The sequence below is a fragment of the Sinohyriopsis cumingii genome, chromosome 6, assembly GCF_028554795.1.
Source record: "Sinohyriopsis cumingii isolate HCF-2022 chromosome 6, ASM2855479v2, whole genome shotgun sequence".
Lineage (NCBI taxonomy): Eukaryota > Metazoa > Mollusca > Bivalvia > Unionida > Unionidae > Sinohyriopsis > Sinohyriopsis cumingii.
The window spans coordinates 65465330-65486154 of NC_142966.1; the positions used below are offsets into that span (position 1 = coordinate 65465330).

Consider the following 20825-nt stretch of genomic DNA (forward strand, 5'->3'; position numbering starts at 1 on the left):
TATCGAATGCTTTTGCTCTGACTATGTTGAATTCATAAGTCGCTTTTTGTAATTCTTCAAACTTTATTTTCATTTCTTATTCGTCTTTCATTTCACAATTTTGGACACAAATAAGAATTACACCACAAGTCATTATTGCTACTTTTGCTCTGATTACCCCTACCTAATCTCAATTAATTTCGATAACGGTACATGTCTTTAAATCTCAGGCTGGAAATCCTGGTTTGCGACGATATCCAGGGAAATTGTTTAACTATTCATGTCATCCAGATAGTTTGTCAGTGATTATAATGTATTTGTCAGCAATTATTTAATACACATAAAGATGTTTAATGAATTTGTAATGAAATCAAAACGTATTATTTATCTATAATCCAATATTAATTTCAATATTTTCAAAAGAAGGAAACTTACATTTGTCAATATTTTATACCAATATTCCAGTTTTGATCAAATAACATATTAGTGAAACCGAGAGTTGGAGCATAATCAATTCCATAAATAATATTAATTTTGAAGTGTACTTTCAGTCTTAAAATGTTACAATTTTTTCCAATATTTTACAAACACTGTGGCTAGCTGCTGGACTTGTTGCTATGCAAAAGGTATGAAGCAATGTATCTCTAGAACACTGTATTCATGTCCAAGTTAAATGAAGAAAAAATAATTTATTTCATCAGTGATAATATTTACTACACATGACTTTATATCGATCTATTTCTTTCATTTAGTTTCAAAGTTGTCCATGCTCTTCTTTTTTATTTAACATTATCGACTCTTTACTTAATCCGGAACTTTTCGTTATCAACACTAGTACTGATTGCAAGATAGTCTCTTTCGTGGCCTGTTTTGAATAATATATTTCGGCTTGTAAACGTTTGCTTTAATTCATTTAAGTACTTTGTTAATCGCTGAAAATTTATGTCTAAAGAAATAATTCATCAATATTTAGTTGTACCAAATCGGACGTTTACATTCGTTTTCGATTTTTTATAACTTTATCTGTTAGAACGTTTTCCCGTCGCTTGCTGCCTTTCTTTGATTTAATAGAACACGTTGTTCGAAAGTCTATTTTTAATATTGTAATAGCCAACAACAAAAGCTATTATCTTTCAAAGAATGGAAAACTTTCTGCCACTCTTATCAAATGGATTTGTAAAATATACTTTTTGGCCGAGCTTGCTGAATAAGTTCAATGTTTTCAGGTTTCCTTTAAGTGGGAACGTAACGCTCCATTTCAGCAGCGGAACTTAGTGCAGTTAACATTTACAGAATAGATGCAGGTTTGACGTTTAAGTCGTAGCTTTTACCCCTTTATTATCATGGATTCCAATTTGCTGCAAAATACTTCACAAATCTGTTATCATTTATGTCAGCCATACCGTTTAGCGTATTTGTTGTATATGTTAACATTTCGGCGTGTTTTAAAACTGATATATACTACGATACTTTCTTTGAAAGCTTTAGCAACATACCCAAGTAAAGTTGCACTAAAGCCGTTGAATGCTACAGGAATACTATGTCATATTACTATTACTACGATTCTTAACCTAGGAGTTGATATACCGTCCACGTCTATAATATTTAATTACTTTCATGAAATCAGTTTTAATTTCTTTGATCTTTTCTAACCTAAAAGTAAAACCATTATCGGCAGGTGGCAATATAAGGTACGAACTCGATAGCTTAGTCTTAGCAAAAGAACTTGAAAAGCAGGAATTATGTAAAATATAACAAGTTGTTTATTCGCTTCAGTTGTTGCTTACGTTGATTTCTAGTTTTTGATTTTAGGATTTAAATATATTTATCCTCCTTAGGTCCACCAACTGTAATTGATTTACTTGGTTGTTTTGTCTGGTGATACACCTTATGCCGTAAATGAGTAATGAAGTTGGAATAATTAACTTCAGAGATTCTGAAATCCCATATATTTTGGTGAATGTACTGTCATCTTAAACATCTTCAACAAAGGCTTAATGTTCTCAACTGTAACAGCTAAATTTAATACTGCATGGAAAAGAGTGTTAATTGTGGCATTTTTCTCAGTAGCTATCGTTACGACTCTATGATCTTACACCAAGTTACCAAAGAAGCAACACCAAAATATTTCGTAACATTCAACAAATTTATTTAAGTTATAAAATTAAAACTTACGAGGAACTTACATTATTATAAATTCAATCCCAAATAATCTCAAATGTTCTGTCATAAATTCAGAAGTATAGAGTGTTCAGAATGAATTTCAATCTTGAATGTGCTGATGTTACAATCGTCTTGGATGTGCGAAATAGCAATAGACTAGATGTATCACAATTATAATAATCCAGATTGTTTTTGAATGAGTCCTCAATAATACCAAAGTAATGGTTTGTTCCAAAATGTAAATGCTCACTTTGTAATTCAAATGTTAAGCAGTACATCATAACCTACTATGTTATGAAGCCAATCTATGTGTTGATATGGAAACCATTCTTATGACAATTTGTGGAATTGATTTCCCGTAGTAAAATACTATGTTTGTGTTCACAATACACAAGGTTGCTGAAGGAATCAAGACCTATCAATTCAAGAGCCTAGCTGATTCATTAAAAAGCTCCGAAGCAAGAGAACTTAAACAGATTTAGCAAGATATTTTGTTTCTTAAAGAAATAATGAATAATACTGATATAGTAAGTATAAATGGATTTGTTTTTCATTATAGAAACAGAAACACATCCACAAAAACCGGGATAGAGAGAATGTTTCTTAAAATGTCGTCTTTTTGTCGCACGACTGTTATTGAAACATAATCAGACTACATAGTTTAGCTTCAAAATTTTAACAAGCATGTTGTTTTTAAAACGAAGACATATATTTGGATGTGGCATGTATCACATCTTAACCCCAATTAAACAATGGTCATCGCACACCAATATTGTGAAGCTGATCTTGATATCGACATTGATTACAATATAATGGAACTTGAAATAGACATATAGAATGGTTACAATATTGTGGAACTTGATATAGATATTGGCAATTATACCATTATTGTGGTATTTGATATAGATACAGACAATGATTACAGCATTGTTGAACCTGTGGAACTTGATGCAGATCTAGGCAATAATGCCATTATTGTGGAACTTGATGTAAATCTTGACTGCGATTGCATAAATGGTTAGAACGTACGCCTCTGATACGGGAGGTCGCGGGTTCGAACCTCGGTTGAGTTATAACAATGACTTATAACAATAGTACTAACAGCTACCTCGCTGGGCGCTAAGCAATAGGATGTTAGTGTTAGGACTGGTCGGCCAGGTGTCAGGATAATGTGACTGGGTCGGACATAGTGCGAAATGTCCGTGGCATGATGGTCCAGTTCTAGACATCACTATAAACTGTCACACTGCGACATCGAAACGATATGACTGAAAAAATGTTAAAGCTACGTTAATAATCGAAATCACACACACACACACACACACACAGAGATTTAGAGAATGATGACAAAATTGTGGATACTTATGAAGATATACAATAACCCCAATATTGTTGAACATCATATAGGTATAAACAATGATACAAATATTGTGGAAGGTTGTTGTTGTTGTTGTTGTAGGGTTTAACGCCATTTTTCAGCACAAGATAGGCTATACATGGCGGCCACTATTAATGGTGGAGGAAGAAAACGGAAAAAAACTGGAAAGCACCACCGACCCACGAGAAGCCACTGGCAAGCTTTTCTCACATAACCACATTAGCCGAATCCGAGACTCGAACCGACGCAGACAGAGGTGAGATGGCAGTGATCCATAACGGTGAGTGCTTTAGACCACTCGGCCACTCGGGGCCCCTAATTTGGAAGGTATATATTCTCAAAACATGATATATGTACATAACATAATGCCAATATTGCGGAATTCGATACAGATATAGACAATGATTACAACATTAATGAGCCTGATAGAGAGACAGACAATGATGAAAATATTTTAAATAGCAACATATAATTAAATGGATAGATTCTAAAATAACGCAATTATTGCATTGCAGATATAATGATGCCTACCTGTAATGCATTGCTCAGGCTTATCTTTTTAAAAGGAAAAATCGCCGAGACTCTGTAAATGAGATCCGATACAACCTGAAACTAGTAACTATTTTATGATATTTTAAAACTAAGCTGGATTTCGGGTCGATACTCAACGATGGGTCAAAAGAAATTTTGAAAATTACGAAAGAAACACATAATTGGATTGTATGGGATGCATTTCCACGAATAAAGTTTCTCCCATAGAATATTAACCTGATCTAAGTTTTAGAATTATTGATAACTTGCATCGTTCAATACATATTAGTTGGATGTCTACCAAAGAACTATTTTGCTTGTTTTCCAACTTATTTTGTGACAGTAGGCAAGGAGAATATCTAACTGATGATATCCATATTCCATATGAAAAGCCTTTCAAATCATTCATGCAAAAAATCAATGTTCTGGAGTGAATATTGGTTTAGTGGGTTTTCTAGCCTCAACATATAAACAGTTTTAATTGTATTATATGCAGACATTACGTTATGCTAGGGACTGGTGAATATGCTTTCTAAAATCTATCAACTTCATTTATGACTATATAAATTTAATATTAACTTACAGAATAAGATAATGAAATATTTACAGGTAAAACTGATCTGCTTGAACTTATTGAAATCATGATGATATTCAGAAGTGCAGATCTCGGAGCAATGTATATTCAACTGTTTTAGACCGCAAATCTGTATATGAAATGTATGTCAACTCCTTGTTGTCTTGTCTTCCAAACCCGGAGATTCTTTAAAGCCTTCAAACACAATGTTCTTAGGATTCAACGCGATGCATCTTTCTTGTACGGGTACTGGTAGCTTTAATATACCAATGGATTCACCGTTTCAACTATGAAACAATTTCAAGATGTGCGCTGGAATTGCACCATAATATCTGACAATAATAAAGTATCCTTTATATCTGCCAATAATATCGGGTTTTCTACTCAGAAATTTAAAAGTTGAAACGCTAAGCTTAGAAAGAGATATTGTAACTGTTGTTAATGAAATTAGCTCAGTATTTTACCATTTTAATTTGTAATGAGACTGAACAGACAAAACAATTATATAGATATAAAATCTATTATGTAAAGAACATTGATTTCAGAGCAAAATGTTAGATTGCAATTTAGAAAAGCTAGTTGGTATAAATGTATGAGAATGTTACATGTTACACTCTTTTCTGTAGTCAGTACACATATAGAAATTATGGTATTGTTTTGGCACAAGATTACAAAGCAAATTCAGTTGCTTTTACTTATCTCAATAAACACATTCTCAACTAAATACTGAATTTCGGTTAAAACATTCAAGATTGAAAGGTTTCATCAGTTTCAGGGGTGTAAAATCTCCAAACTTCAATATCATGGTAGATTGTGTTTATCCTTATTGGAACACTAGGAGTCATGTGTTCATAGTTACATAACAACTGTTTTAATTCAATCTTTTTCTGTGGTTCTAGACGTGAAATGTTTTGGTACAGATTATTCAATATTTCCGTATTCATAAGACTGGTTTAACGAAAGTCACTACAGTCCGTTTGCATGTCATCGTTTAAATCCTTAGTGTGTTGGACAGGTACAACAAAATCGAATGAATGATTAACAGGGCTATCACTGTCAACATACACCTCTCGACTATTTATATTGTAAAGTTGTTTCTGTTTTCGCATACCAGGAATGTTAATGATACTTACTTTCTTTTGAACTGCATAATTAGCCTAAGGAGGATTTTGATTTATTGGAAAGAGAATAAAACCGCTATCACTAGGCAAAAACCTTCTTTAATTCGTAGTTCAGTCATACCCATACTTTCATTTGTGACTGAGTAGATGGAAGATTAGCTCTTGCTAATTCACAAGTCTTTGATAACTTGTTGTTCAAATCAGAGGCATAGTCAAAAAAAATTGGTTTCTTAATTGTCAGGTTCAAGAAGGTTCTCAATAAATAACTTGAATGGTCCACATACTGTATGTTCAAAAACTAGTTCAAAAGGTCTCAAACCCAATTATTTTTTATTCGATTCTGTAACAGCAAATACGAGAAATGAAACACCATATCCTAATCTTTCCCTGTATCAAAGCAATATGACCGAATCATATTCTTCAAAGTTTGATGGCTAATGCCACCTGACATTCAGGTAATAGGCAGACGCATTTAAGCTGCTGGATTATTAAGTTAATGCAGAACTTACTGGAAAATTCCAGACATACAATTTGACCTTTGATCAGACTGCATAGATTTGTTAAGGTCAGGAAAGATAAAAAAATAAACCTTATAGCATGGTTTAAGATGTAATATTTCTCAAATGAATCGCCTCTGGAAATGTTGGAGACTCACATTATTGTGAAAAAGTATTGTTTGCCTTGACTTTGTCTTAGGTAAGGTACCAAAATCGTGTACAAGCTAAATGGTTCACGAAATGCACCAATAGGTTACAGACCAGCCTTAGGTATCTTCTGATAGGCTTTTTGTACAATTTGACAAGTATAACAAGATTTACAGTCTTCAGAACACCATTTTGTATCTACAGAAAATAAAAATTACATAAGATCATGCGAAAAGTCTGTTTGACCCCTGCAATGACCAGCAAAGGGAGTTTCATGCGCTAGACTAAGAATTTCCTGTCTATACGACTTACTAACAAACAGAATGTGACAGCTTACTGGCCACTCGTCACCAGCTGGAAAAAAAAACAGATGGTCTTCATTTCTTCATAAAGGCCCCATTTCAACAAATCAACAAACTAGTACTTATCCGGCTTCAGTTTTGCTAATAACCCTCTACAAGAAAGAAAAGATCTCAGGATCTTATTCCTGTTTGACAATGAGCGATTATCTTTTGTCACCCTGATTAGAACTAATAGAATAAATAATAAAACGAGGATCGCTGTGAAAAATACGCCCTGTTTGGTCAATACAGGAGCAAACGTGACCTGATAAAAATATGCCAGCTAAATGAACACTGTCCTGATCTATGGCAGTTTCAAGAACTCTTTATGTCATAGCTGTATAAACTGCACAAGCAGGATGTAAATCAGAGATTTCATTTTCAATCGGACAGTCTTTTTGATCTAAGCCGAATTTGTCAGTTACTAGTGCATTAATTACAATCATATTTCCAGCTAGGTCATTGCCCAGTAATAAACGAATATCATCAGTCACTGTCCCGTCTGTCATGGTTCCTGAGTCTAAATCTGGTGACATGTTTACACAAAGGAGAGGAACATTAGCAAAGCCGCACTCTATTCCCTAAATTCGAACATTTTTACTAGAAAAAAGATAAAAAAGCTTAAAGGGAAAGTACTTGATAACAAAAGACACTGAAAAGTTAATGTACCCAAAACTTTTTTGAGGAGGATAGGCTTGGTAGAATCACCAACAAGTGATACAGATCCTTTAGACATAAAAAAATCCGACTGGGGTTTGCTTGGCAGCACAAATGTACTGCTTTCAATATCACACCGTGACCATGACCTCTTAGACATAAGATCATTTGGAATAGTTATTGTTTTGTCTTGATTGTGTTACTGGATTTTAAATCTATAGTAATCAGATTTAAAGTGCCATTTCTTCTTACTATAATTGCACGTAGAAAGCGATATGGATTTCTGATAAGTCATATGAGAAGTTTTATTCCTAAAAGTAGTGCCAGACTGAGATTCGTAAGTAACTGATTTGATTGAGATTATTTGTTAAAAATAAACTGCTGAGAGAGAAATTATTGACAAATTAGTCCTTGTAAGTCAAGGAATAATCATCAGCTGTAGGAGCAGATTTTGTTAAAGATTCGATGTTTTCTTCGTCAAGGTAGGTCTTAACGTCAGTATGGATTCAATTCTTGAACTCTTCATCTAATATAAGCTTCCAGAAACTATCGTAATCATTTTGGTTGAGCACCATCTATCAAATAGTTCTTCTTTTTTACTAACAAAGTAGACAAGTATCTGTCAGTTTCTTTCCTGCAGTTCCTAAACCTTGGTCGATATGCCTTACGTACTAACTGATAACCCTTCAATATATATATATTCCTTAAGCTCATAACTATTAGCACTTTGTTTTGCCTACAATGAAGTGTTGACTACATGAACTTTGCCAATACATATGCTTTGCATTAATAAAAAAGCAATGATGTTATGGCCATTAAAACGTTTCAGCAATTTTCACATAATGTGGAAAATATGGATTTAACTCATTGTCATTAAAAGATGGTACCAACCTAATATTTCTGGTAACATCAAAATCTGAACATCTGCGTAAAGGAGGGTGTGCTTTCTGCTTGCCAACTTTAATTTTTTCGCTTCAGAAAGATCATTTTGTCTGGCAAGCTGAAGCAATTTGTACTTTTCAAGGACTCTAACCCTTAATCAGTAGGATTTAAAATAAATTTCTCCACCTTAGATGACGTTGTGAAAGCTTGTTGGTTTCTCTAAAGATTTCTTATCTATACGAAATTTAAATACCAAGAACTAAGAAAATTCAGAAGCATGGTGAAATAAAATTTTCGAAAGATATTAAGTTTTCTGAAATATTATTAACAATTTTTATTCCTGATGAGCCCACAAAATTATATTACCACAATATGGTCTTAAACTTAGTAATATTAAGGAGCGAAAACCAACATGTTTAGTAAAATTCAACAAATAAGTTAAATCCTTAGAATACAAAGTGAAACATTATAATGAACTTACAGTATTGTGAATTAAATCCCAATTAGTTCTAAACGTTATATGACGAGTCCAAAAGTATCGAGTATTTCGAATGAATTCCAATGGTATTGAGAATTAATTCCATTCTTGAATGTGCTGATGAACCATTGACATGGATCAATTTTATTAAGCTAACAGTTTTGATGCATCATAATTATATAATCCAAAATGTCTCTAAATTAATTCACAATAATCCGAAAATAGTTGTTTTGTCCAAAAGTGTTAATGAGCACGTTTTAACAGATTTTGTTGCTGTAGGGTTTAACGCCATTTTTCAGCACAAGATAGGCTATACATGGCGGCCAGTATTAATGGTGGAGGAAGAACCCAGGAAATCCCCGGAAAGAACCACCGACCATCGAGAAGCTACTGGCAAGCTTTCTCACATACCCACATTGGCCGAATCCGAGACTCGAACCTACGCAGACAGAGGTGAGATGGCAGTGATCCGTAACGGAGAGCGCTTTAGACCACTCGGCCACTCGGGGCCCCCGTTTTAACAGAAATGAATAATGTTTTAAACATTCGTCTCGCACATTAACTGAACACAACTAAAATACTGATTATACGTCATATTTTAAGATAGGAATAAATAATTCTGAAGTAAACAAGCGTAATGAAAACCTAAGAAACAATAACAGGACCTGGATGAGGGTCAAAAGTTCATTTCCAGAACATTCTAATTTCTAAACAAGGGCAGGTCCTTTACTAAAATTTCAGTAAAGAATATAATGAACACCGGGAGAAAACAAATGGCCTGTACTCAGATTCAAGTACACATGTTTACAAAAGTTATCGCAAAGCTTAGTCTACACTCATGGACAAAATGTAACTATGCAATATTTTTTGGCGAAATGACCCGTAAAATCTGCAATTATGGAAAACAAATTGAATACTCAATTTGGATATACATAACAACGGCAAATACGTTTTTGTACATTAATCAAACTCATCGATGGTTATAGATTTATGTTGAATCACAACAACATCTTGTTAAAAATATCAATGATACTAAATGCACTGAGATAATAAAATATTTTGGAGGAGTTAAACCAAAATCATTGAGAAATTATATGTACCCTTACGAACAAACACATCTACTTGCAAGCTTAAATGAAAGTGAAGCATCACAAACATAATCTTTAAAAGTTCAAACTACAGTCGATCAGGAATGAGTTAAGCGGATTATCCGTATATTAATAATGCTATAAAGAGTTTCAAATTGAAGCCCTTTGATGATCTACAATGACAACTAAATAAAGAGACTTGTGTAATATGCAAAAATGTCTGTATGAATAATTACAAGAATTAGAACATGTTGTAATATGTTCCATATGATTGAATCAGATATAGGAGGTGGAGTCAGCATTATACTAGATATATATGCAAAGGCAACTCATTAGACTTATAATAATGAATATGATAAGTCATGGTCAAATTCATTCATTACGTTCCAAATTCCCAACGAATTATATTGATATAATTTATGTCTCTCAAAAACTTTAAATGGGGTAATTAAACATGAATGAAAACAATCAAATAGAAGTTAATATCTTGGAATGGATACAATTGATTGTAGAAAGTACGAACACATCTGCATAATTATTTTAAAGACGTTCCTTTAGCACCCAAAATACTTTCCTAAAGTGTCTGATTTATCCACATTATAGTGAAAATATGTAAAAATATAAGGGTACCTAAATTATTTTGCATAATAAGTACAAAGAGAGATGCATTATCCTCGATCACAATATGAAGTCATATCTTAAGTTATTAATATAAAATAGGAAACATGCATAGTTTTATTCGATCAAGATCCGTGGTATACCCTTTATATTGAATATGTTTATGAGACAAAGCAACTGATCAATTTCAGAAAGAGTAATTTTGACGTTCGTAAAGAGATGAAAATTTTAATAAAGAGAAGCAATGTGAAAATATCACTAGCAACGAGATATATTTTACAGTCCAAGAGTTTGCACCATTTGCTAAATATACTGTGTCAGTTTCTTTCCCTTTAATGTTCCACCTATTTAATTTCTCATTACTTTTCTACATTATTTTACTCAGGTACATTTCGCAAGACGTTTTATCTTTGGAATTAAAGACAGGTACAGATCTAACATTTTCACTAGTATCTTTATGAAAGAGTTATATGTATGGACTGCAACCCCCACATATATTTAATAACGTTTACAACTAAGTACTAACTTGGTTCGGTTTCTTGCTTGTTTTCTAAATATTCAATGCTGGCACAGTCATTTATTAGAAACAAAACATTAATTCCCTGGTAAACACTATCGAGTAGTTCGATCGTTGAAGTCTCTAAAAAGAAATTTTCCGTCATAGGTCTTATTTTACATAAATGTTGGACACATAAATCAAAGTTAAAATAAGAGAACATATTACGCATTTTGAATCCAATCTAGAGCAAACGTTGGTTTTCCACAATTCATAGCGCCACGTATAATCCTGTTATAAGGCTTTACAAATGTATATATTGCGTTACTTGAATATCAGGATAAAAGCTCTTTGTGATTATCATTATTTGTTCTTGCCTTCTTAAAGAAGATATCAGACTTGTTGTAATCCAAATATTCCTTCCATATTAATTTGTCTTTGTTTATTTTATGACTACTATTTTGAGTTTAGTGGTTTTATAGATGTCACAAAGTCATACATTAAAACATATTGTCTAAGGGAATGGATATTTGATGTTTTGTTCACTTCACCACATTTGATTTGTTGAAAATTAGTAAATAACATAAATACAACCATAACAGACTGACATTGTTTCTATTTAATTTTCCTCTAACGTGTTTAGTACCACATAGACCAATTTATAGTTCTTTGTGTTCTCCGTATCTTTTAGGATGGCATAAATGAAATGAAGAGTACAATCTGTAACATATCATCTATTTTCACTGCATCTGTAACATAAGTAACTATCTCATCTGGGTATTGTTTTCCCCATGGTCGTCTCATTGCATTTTTTAGGCGAATTGATTTCATGTCGCCAGGTATTGTTTTGTCATTTGTTTCTTTCTTTTCAAAACCTCACATAATACAGTATTCGTTTTAAATTCATTCACGTTTGACCGTTGTTGTTATATAACTTGCAATTATTTTAAAACATTATATATTTTATTTGGTTGTTCAGAATGTCTGCCTAGCATCATATATAATATAAACATATATTTTTGTAAGTATCTGTACTTTACTGTTTATCTGTTTATTCCTTGCCGAATATTATCTAATTTATTCCCATGTAAACATTAAGGTATGCTCGTCCAACATCCAGTCATCAATAATGCTGATTGTATACTAAATATATCACTGGTCTACAAGTTTTTAGAAGTCGTCTGCTTCAGAGATAAATTGTGTTATTAATTATGCTTATGTATGTTCCGAATTCAAAAATGACAATTATAACAACTGATTGGCTACGGTTTCCAAGATATGTAAGTGTTACATTTTACGTCTATATATAGTGTGTAGATAGTAGAGTTTTATTCATAAACTGTAATCCTAGGTCTTTTCATGTGCTTTTGGTCGCTTTACACGATAATATTTCAACTGTCCTGTTTATGTAACAAATTAAAAATGTTTAAACGGTTATATAATTAAAATTTGTTATGCCACAAAAGGCGAAATACTATTATTTATATACAAGTACATAGTTTAGTCCTTATTCAGTGTCGACTGGGCGCTTCTTGGGTTATCTCTTGTATTTATTAAAAGGTGCATATCTTGTCACTCTCCCGCAGTAGTCTGCAAGCACTGATGGGCTCCATTTTCCCCGACAGAGTTTCTCCATTGTTGCAATGTCCTGGTGAAATCACTCGCGGTGCTCTTCATTCACTGCTCTGCAGTTCAGTGCAAACGATCTAGGTGAGAGTGTACAAAATGTATCTTTAGTGACATGTTGTAAAAAGGCTTTTGTATGCCATGAGGTTTTGTACCAACTCCCTGTAGCTGTCTGCCTTGTTGTTTCTGAGAAAATGTCATGTCACTAACTGGAAGGCTTTCCATGAAGCCTTTTCCTTGCCACTCGGTGCACGGTCAAATACATCATCTCGAAGAAGTTCACGGATCTGAGGACCAACAAAGACACCTATCTTCATCTTAACTTCACTTAACCTTGGAAATTTTCCACTGAGCTGCTTGTGTTTTGTCCATGTCATTGACAAAGTTCTTCATCACACACAGTTTGATGTGCAAGGGCGGTGACACAGATTTTCCTTGATTCAACAAGTGGTGGATGCTGAACACCTTTCCTCCCAGGCTCACATGACTGTCGGCGTGGCATATCTATGTTGATATAGTGAATCTCTGGCACGACTATCCCATTCGCAGAGAAAACAGCAGTACATTGTGTATCCATTCTGCTGACTAAACATGAGAACAGAACCTTCAAATCGCTACAAAGGTGCCACTGATGTTGATAATAGCTTATGCACCTCAAAGGTTTTTTTTAAATGTATTCATAGATTTCCTTAATATGAACAAAATGCCCAGCTGAAATTGATGCAACACATTGCCATTATGCAGCAAAACAGATTTAAGTCTCGTCTTCGATGAATGATCGAACAGTCTCCACTCACCTGGATCATGAACGATGTTGAGGGCTGCCATCATACCCTAGATGTTGTTGTTGGCTACAAGGTCACCTTCCATGTAGAATGGGACAAGATCCATGTGACGGTCACGGAACATGGAAACCCTAACATTATCTGCCAGGAGATTACACTGCTGAAGTCTGGAGCCCAACAGCTCTCCCTTACTCTTGGATAGTTAAAATCCCTGACAAGGTCATTTAGTTCACCTGGTGTTATGAGGTGTGGTTCAGAGGAGGGGAGGATGGAAGAAAATATGGGTTATGTGACAGTGATGGTTCAGGACTAGAAGTTTCATCTTCTTCCTCTTCCTCGTCTGATTCAAGTGAGAATGATTCTGGTGCATCAGGAATCGGCAGTCCTTCTCGGTGGGGTACTGGGCGTATAACCGATGAAATGTTGGGATAATTCTCAATCCACTTTATCTTCTTTGACACACCTTTAGCAACTGGAGGCATCATGCATAAGTAACAATTGCTGATATGATCTGATGGCTCTCCCCAAATTATTTGCACATGAAAATGCATAGATATCCTTTTCATGTTCAATCACTATCGAAGATTTGTTGCACACGTGTTGCAGCATATGTGTGTGGACCACCTCTTGTCCTGATCTCCAATTTTCAAGCCAAATTAAAAGTGATAATCTTTCTTAACAATAGTGTTTATGCTGCGCTTTTGTCATGCAAACGCCACTTCATCATAAACATAGCAGAAGTTATCTGCCTTGTTCATACAAGTACGAGCCATCTCTGCTCACTTTGGCTAAACAGAAATGTGTCCCTTTGCAAAATCAAACACTGACAAATAATGAGCACTAAACTGTGATTTCTAGAGGTGATATAGGGCAATTTGTTCAGCAGAGTGATGTAATCTTAGCTATGAATGCCTCATCCATGATTTCTAGGAATAGCATGATGTAATTCATATCGTGTATGACGCAATGCCAACTTCAGATTGTGTCATTCATTGTTTAGACTAAAACGCGAGTACTGTCCAAACCCTTTATTCATAGATCCAGTCAAAGATGTACTTTAGTCATTTCTGGTTTAAATTGAGATAATTTCCCTTTATAACTCAGTTATCCTCCGCCGTTCACGGGTCAAGGGTCGTATCTACTGACCCAGTATCACATCGTTAAAACGAGAGCCGATCAACAATTTTAAGCATCATTGTCGTTCTCAGTGACCCAGAATTAGTAAAGTTCGTTTATTTCGAAAGCATTTTCGCTGTAGACTATTGTTATGGAATGTACATTGTAAATTCTGCATGGTTTGCTCATCGTTCAATAAATATTTCGTTAGTTTGTACTACCGTAAATAAAATGTATTTATAGGTTTTTTTTTAAACAATTACCATTATTGTTTATATTGTTGAAGTTAAATACTTTTCGGAATCGGTTTCTCAGCGGTATTCTTACGTAGGTTGGATACTCCTTCAAAACTAATTCTTAGGGAATCAAGTTTAATGTTTGTTATAGTCGTATTAGCTCATACGTCAATACTCTTATTTGTGTCATAATCATAAAATAAAGCCATTCTATTTATGTGCTTTTAGTTAACAGACCTTTTCATAGTATAAATATAAACGGTATCGTACTGTAGTAAATGAGTATCCAATTCATGATGCTGGTCAGTATCATTAATCACTTCAGATACTCTTTGAAACGTAATTGTAAATCTGATATCACGAGGAAAAACAGATGGATACAACTTTCAGTGTTATGCTAGTATTTGTAATCAGGTGGCATTTTAAATTGCTTTCCATATACTAAAAGCTGGACGGTTCTGTAACAGTGTTGTCTGCATTAACCGCTCCTGATCTTAAATTACTTAGTGTTTCTGTATTTTTGTCCTTACAGATGTTAGTAACTATACAGCTTCAAATCCATGAAATAGATGTAATCATGTAACTTGTAAATATCATCACTACCATTACAAATGAGTATTTCTCTAATATGTATTCTTCCTGAACTTGCTCTTTCAACCTTTGCATAGAACGAGATAATAAACTACCAGATACGAGTAGGACAATAAGTCTAACCTTGGTATTACCACGTGAGTCATTTGTGTAGGTTTTAGGCTACCTTATGATGTGCTGGATTAAGGTTTTTAACGCCCCATGATATTTTCCTGCTAGGACTTGCATATTTTCGATACGTTGCCATTGTCACCGATTGACTTAGTTACATTTCAGAACTTGCCCTCGAACTTGTTTCTCTTTGCTTGCTTAATCACGAGATACTTATTTCCTCAAACACAATGGTAACAAAACATTCTCGTATATTATCTATAACATCTGAGAAAAAATCATTTCATTTAGTTTGTTTGGATTCCTCTGTAGCATGAAATAACTGACTGGATGGTTAGATCAAAGGACAACATAACACAATGTGATGAAAGATGGAAGTTTATGAAATGAATTAATACAAATAAATACTCTACAAATACAGTGATTGTTTCACGCTCGAACAGACAACTCATTCAATCACTTTACACAAACATTCACAAATAGGAAACCAAAAAATGTGATTCATATATTCTCATGAATAACGGTAAGATTCATATAATCTCACGTAATGAAAGTGAGAATCACGTATCTCATGTAATGAAAATTACTCAAATATTCTCAGTTGAAACAACATAAGACTCGTGACTCAAATCATATGTACAGCCGTATGATTCTTAAATATTTCTATAAAACGTGCAAACGTGTCCACTGACAAACCACACAGTTCTTCCGAATTCTTGGGTTGATCCACACTTGTATTGGCCCCACACACCCTTCATGGATCCACCATGCACCATTAATTCATCTTCCACGCCCATACATATATACAGACGGTCAGACAGACAGCCTGATATACCCGCACACACATACGCACAGACAGCTACAAGAAAACCAAACTAATAACAGGTACGGAATTAAAATCGATAGATACATGCTACTAAATTAAACTCTTAATAGCAGCTTGTAACAATTCAAAAGTTCACAACCTTTCAAATCGGCGTAGTAGTAAAGGAATAATTTCACGCAACGACAATAAAAACTGAATATGCTTCACATATCAAATGAAATACAAATGTAACACCTACCCCTATGGCTGTAGATCCAAAATGGAGAACATACACTCCTTGAGAAGCTCTAAAAGACCAGTGTGTCAGTTAGAAAAAGAAACTTGCCTTAAAACTACAATAGAGTGAGTATAAGTAAGGGTAAAATACCCGTCCATACCGTACTTTTAGCGATCTATGATGAGAAATATTATTGTTCAGTCGCTTACCTAGAAAAACAATTATCCACCACTGATAACATTGTACGCATGTAAGACGAAAATGATCAAATAGTTCTAATGCGAAACTAAGTTATTTCTTGCCTCATTCTGTGACCATTATCTGAACGAGTAGAATAAAATAAACAGGAACATTTTTAATCGAAATTATTTAAATTCTGGGTAACAAAATAATGTTCTCTTAATCGTTATTTCTGGTAATCGAATGACGTTGCTTTGTATGCTTCAGTTCATTCGTTGTTTTGGGTACGTCTTCAAAGTCAAGTTTCATGTCATACTCTTCTTTCGTTTTTCATCTGAATCATATAAATTAAACAAAAATCTATTACCTCATATATTTAAACAATATCGATTGCTCGGCCAATCATAATTGCTGCTTTTGCTTCGATTTTCAATATATAATGACAATACATTTCAATACTGGTACCTGATTTAAAAAGCACGGTGAAGATGCTGTTTTTGTGACGATTTTCTCGATAAGCAATGATAAATTATGTCTTCTCCTTTCAGGTAATATATATGTGGTTTTTAGCAATGTAATTAGCTGTAAAAACGGAATTTAGTAACGATCTTTAATAAACTTTATATGATATTCGATACGTTAATTGTTTATCTCTAACCCAATTTACAATTCAATATTCATAAAATAATTAGCATCCTTACGTTTACAAAGATGTAAAAAACCTAACATTTTCACTTTAATGACATATTGCTGAAAATCATTTATTAAATGTAATATGTATTAAGCACCAGCGTCGTGGAGCATACGCGATTCTATAAATAGTAATGAACGCTTGTACTTTCGGCCTTAAAAGATTGCAATTTGGTTTAGCGTTATACAAGCACTCGAAGAGAGTCTGGCTATCCGCATGGATCTGATCCCGTGCGAGAATTATACAACAATATACTTCCAGGTTGTTTTTGTTCCAATCCTTGTGAAATATATTTTGCTCATGAACCACAGTATATACTGCAAAACACTCAATATCAATTTTGTCTTTAATACAGTCTTTAATTCAGTTTTAAATGCTGATATGTTTCCTTCTTTTTCTATTTAACTATAACGATTGTTTGCTTATTGTTGAATGTTGAGGCACTAGTATTGATTGTAAGATGTATTTCGTGATCTGCTTTCGAAATCATATATTTTTCAGTCTATCTCATCAATATTTAGTTGCATCCCACCCACCTATATTATTTATACGTTCTTGATCTGTATATGTCTATGTTTGAACGTGTTCGCTGCGCTCTCTGGCTGTTTCTATTCCAGTGTTAAGTTAACTTTTAGCAGTGATATTCGCCGATTTAGTCAGTACTAGATACGTCGTTGTTTGGTCTCATAGAGCTGATTACACTTTCGCTTACACTTATTTTGCTTTTGCTAAACCTTTCTCTTTGTAACTAGGACAACGTATCAGCCTTAGCAGTCAGTCTGTTTGCAAACCATATCGTAGCAGCTTTAACGTCATTAACTAACCGTTTAATCCTCTTATCATTATATTCCTGTCCTTCCTTTAATTCTTTATGTAATTATTGAAGTTGAGATTGTATAATATTGTAATTGTCCACAGATAATTTAATTTTCTCTATGCCCGTCTCTACAGCAAATATCTTTTTGTTCATCCTTTTGTCAATAGTGTATGCTTGGTGTTTCTCCATGTTTCTTTGTAGCAGTTTGTAATGCTTGCTAAGCACTGGATATACTATTTAATCTCTGCTAAATACATTTTGAGCATCTGAATCTCCTTTCGCAACTCTTCAATTCTTACATTGTTTTTGTTTATGTTCTGTGTGTTAATTGTGTATATAATGTTTTCTCTACGTGTCTTAATATCTTTTAAGTTATTTTCCGTCATATGTTTTCGCATCTGATCATCGGTTCGTAGATGTGCAAATATTTACTAACTGCATCTGATTTTTGCAAAGTTTTAATACTGTGGATACTTAAGTTTATTGTTTAGCCATTGTTTATTGGCTAATCTACCAAATGGCTTTCCCGTTTTTTTTGACGTACTTAAAAATAAATCAAAATATTTAAATCGAAATATCCTACTAATGATATTTCTCCAGTATTTTTTTTTAAAAATCAGATACACATACGTTGCAGGCATGCAGTTAACACCTATTTAGTTTCTGTCTTCATTTGGAATGCTGATATGTAATCTGTTTATAGCTCTTCTTTATAACCGGCCAATAATTTCCGACGACGTTATATGATATTAAGTCACCATGAAAAAATATCTACATTTTAATCGGAAGAGAATGTTGCAAATACGGATAATATCTTTTAAAGTGGTGCTTCTAATTTGACGAAAGAACAATCTTTCAAAATCCGACAGATTTGTATCCCTTTCAGTGGATGTCGGTATAGATCTCAAGTTATTAAATCATAATAATTTAGCTTTGTAGCTGGTTATGTGTGTGTGTTTTGGATTTTTTAACGAAGCTTTGTAAAGGTTTCAGTAATATCGCTACTATGTCTTCTGAGACAGTTTATAGTGATGACTAGCACTGGAACATCATGCCCTTGACATGTAGTAACATGTCCCACTCAGTCACATAACCCTGACATCAGACCACCCTGAACCACTTCGCCTAACAGTAACCTCTTAATCCTGAGTGCCAACCGAGGCAGCTGCTAATGCCATTTTTATAAGTCTTTCGTATGAATTGGCCGGGGTGCGAACCCGCGACATACCGCATCCGAGCCAGACGCTCTAACCACTCGGCCACCGGAGCAGTCTAGTCTGGTATGTGAACTTTGTAATCATTATTACATTACAGTTGGTAATTTTTTTGAATTTTGCTTCAATTACTCAATATCAACATTTTTTTCATTGTCTTTACTAGCACTCATCTCTGTTTGACTGTTTACATTCGATGCAATATTCTTCAATTCATTTTGAAGAAAACGAGCTTTTTAACCACTGTTTTCTTTGATACGAAATAGAAGCTTAGCTCGTTTTAAAATCTGACTTAGGATAATGAGGAATGTCTTACTTCCGTACACTAGATATGATGTCAGCGTATTTTTCTGAAAGGTAATGACAGTTTATTTGAACCTGCGCTTACATGCGTATTGGAATATACTGATTGTGTTCATATGGGCGATGCAATCACAGAAAGATGAGAAAAGGGGAACAAACGCCTATACAAGCTGATAGCGAGGGTTCGGATGCTTCAGTTATTAACATCATAAAATTCGAGTTCTAAACCTTTTCTCTATTTTTTTTCAATTAATTTTGATAATATATAAAATAGAAATATATATATATATATATATATATATATATATATATATATATATATATATATATATATATATATATATATATATATATGAATGTATTACCACAACACAATTATCATAACCACCACCACGACTAACTTGTTTTTATCTGTCGTTGCAGGGTAGCTTCCGTAACCGTTTGGAAGTCAAGAGAAGCTATAAAGTAATCGGATGTCTTGAAACTGATTTTAGAACGGTGTTTAAACAAATTGGTTTTTTATTTGGTTGAAGGATTCGCTCCAATAAATAATTGTTCAAAGTACGTTTGAAAGGAAACATATTTTTTAATGTATCAGACAAATTTTTTGTCGGTCTTTATTTCTCTCTTTCCATCACAATATACTATTTCTAAATTAAGGAAACAGTGCTAACACAGCCGGCACAATGTCAATTTTTTAGGACATCAGATGTCGCAAAAATGAAGACTTAAAACCGGTGCAACCGACATAATCGTGTAAGATTACCTCTTTGCATCTGTCCGTGCGTCCGCCTTTGCACTAATGAACAACCTAGATATATGTATAATGGATCTTATTATAATTTGAAGGTACTACCACCATTTAGTGTGATTTGGATGAAATGAAAAAAAAAACACTAGTTGTTTCTGTAGCTTATTTTTTTTAGCTACTCTCGGTCTATATGATATGAATTCATGATATAGAAACATACTGTTTTGCCTCGAGTGGGTAGCGACAAATGCTAAGGTCAACGCGAATCGGTAGTATATACACTATTTTCAGTGGAGAATTAAACGTTATGAAAATAATTTCGATCATGTATTACCGTGATAAAGTCAGATTCTTAGGTCTGCATTTCATTTTTATCTGCTTGTTATATGTTTGTTATATATTTATGCACGA

At 33.8% G+C, this 20825-nt stretch overlaps 1 long non-coding RNA gene across 1 annotated transcript in view; it reads left to right on the forward strand.

Annotated features, from left to right (window-relative positions):
• LOC149797109 (uncharacterized) overlaps positions 1-20226 on the forward strand; it is a 39576-nt gene extending 19350 nt beyond the window's left edge. The window contains exon 4 of the long non-coding RNA XR_016421496.1: positions 20087-20226. This is a non-coding gene — a long non-coding RNA (uncharacterized LOC149797109). The remainder of the gene's footprint in view (positions 1-20086) is intronic.
• The last annotated feature ends 599 nt before the right edge of the window (positions 20227-20825 follow it).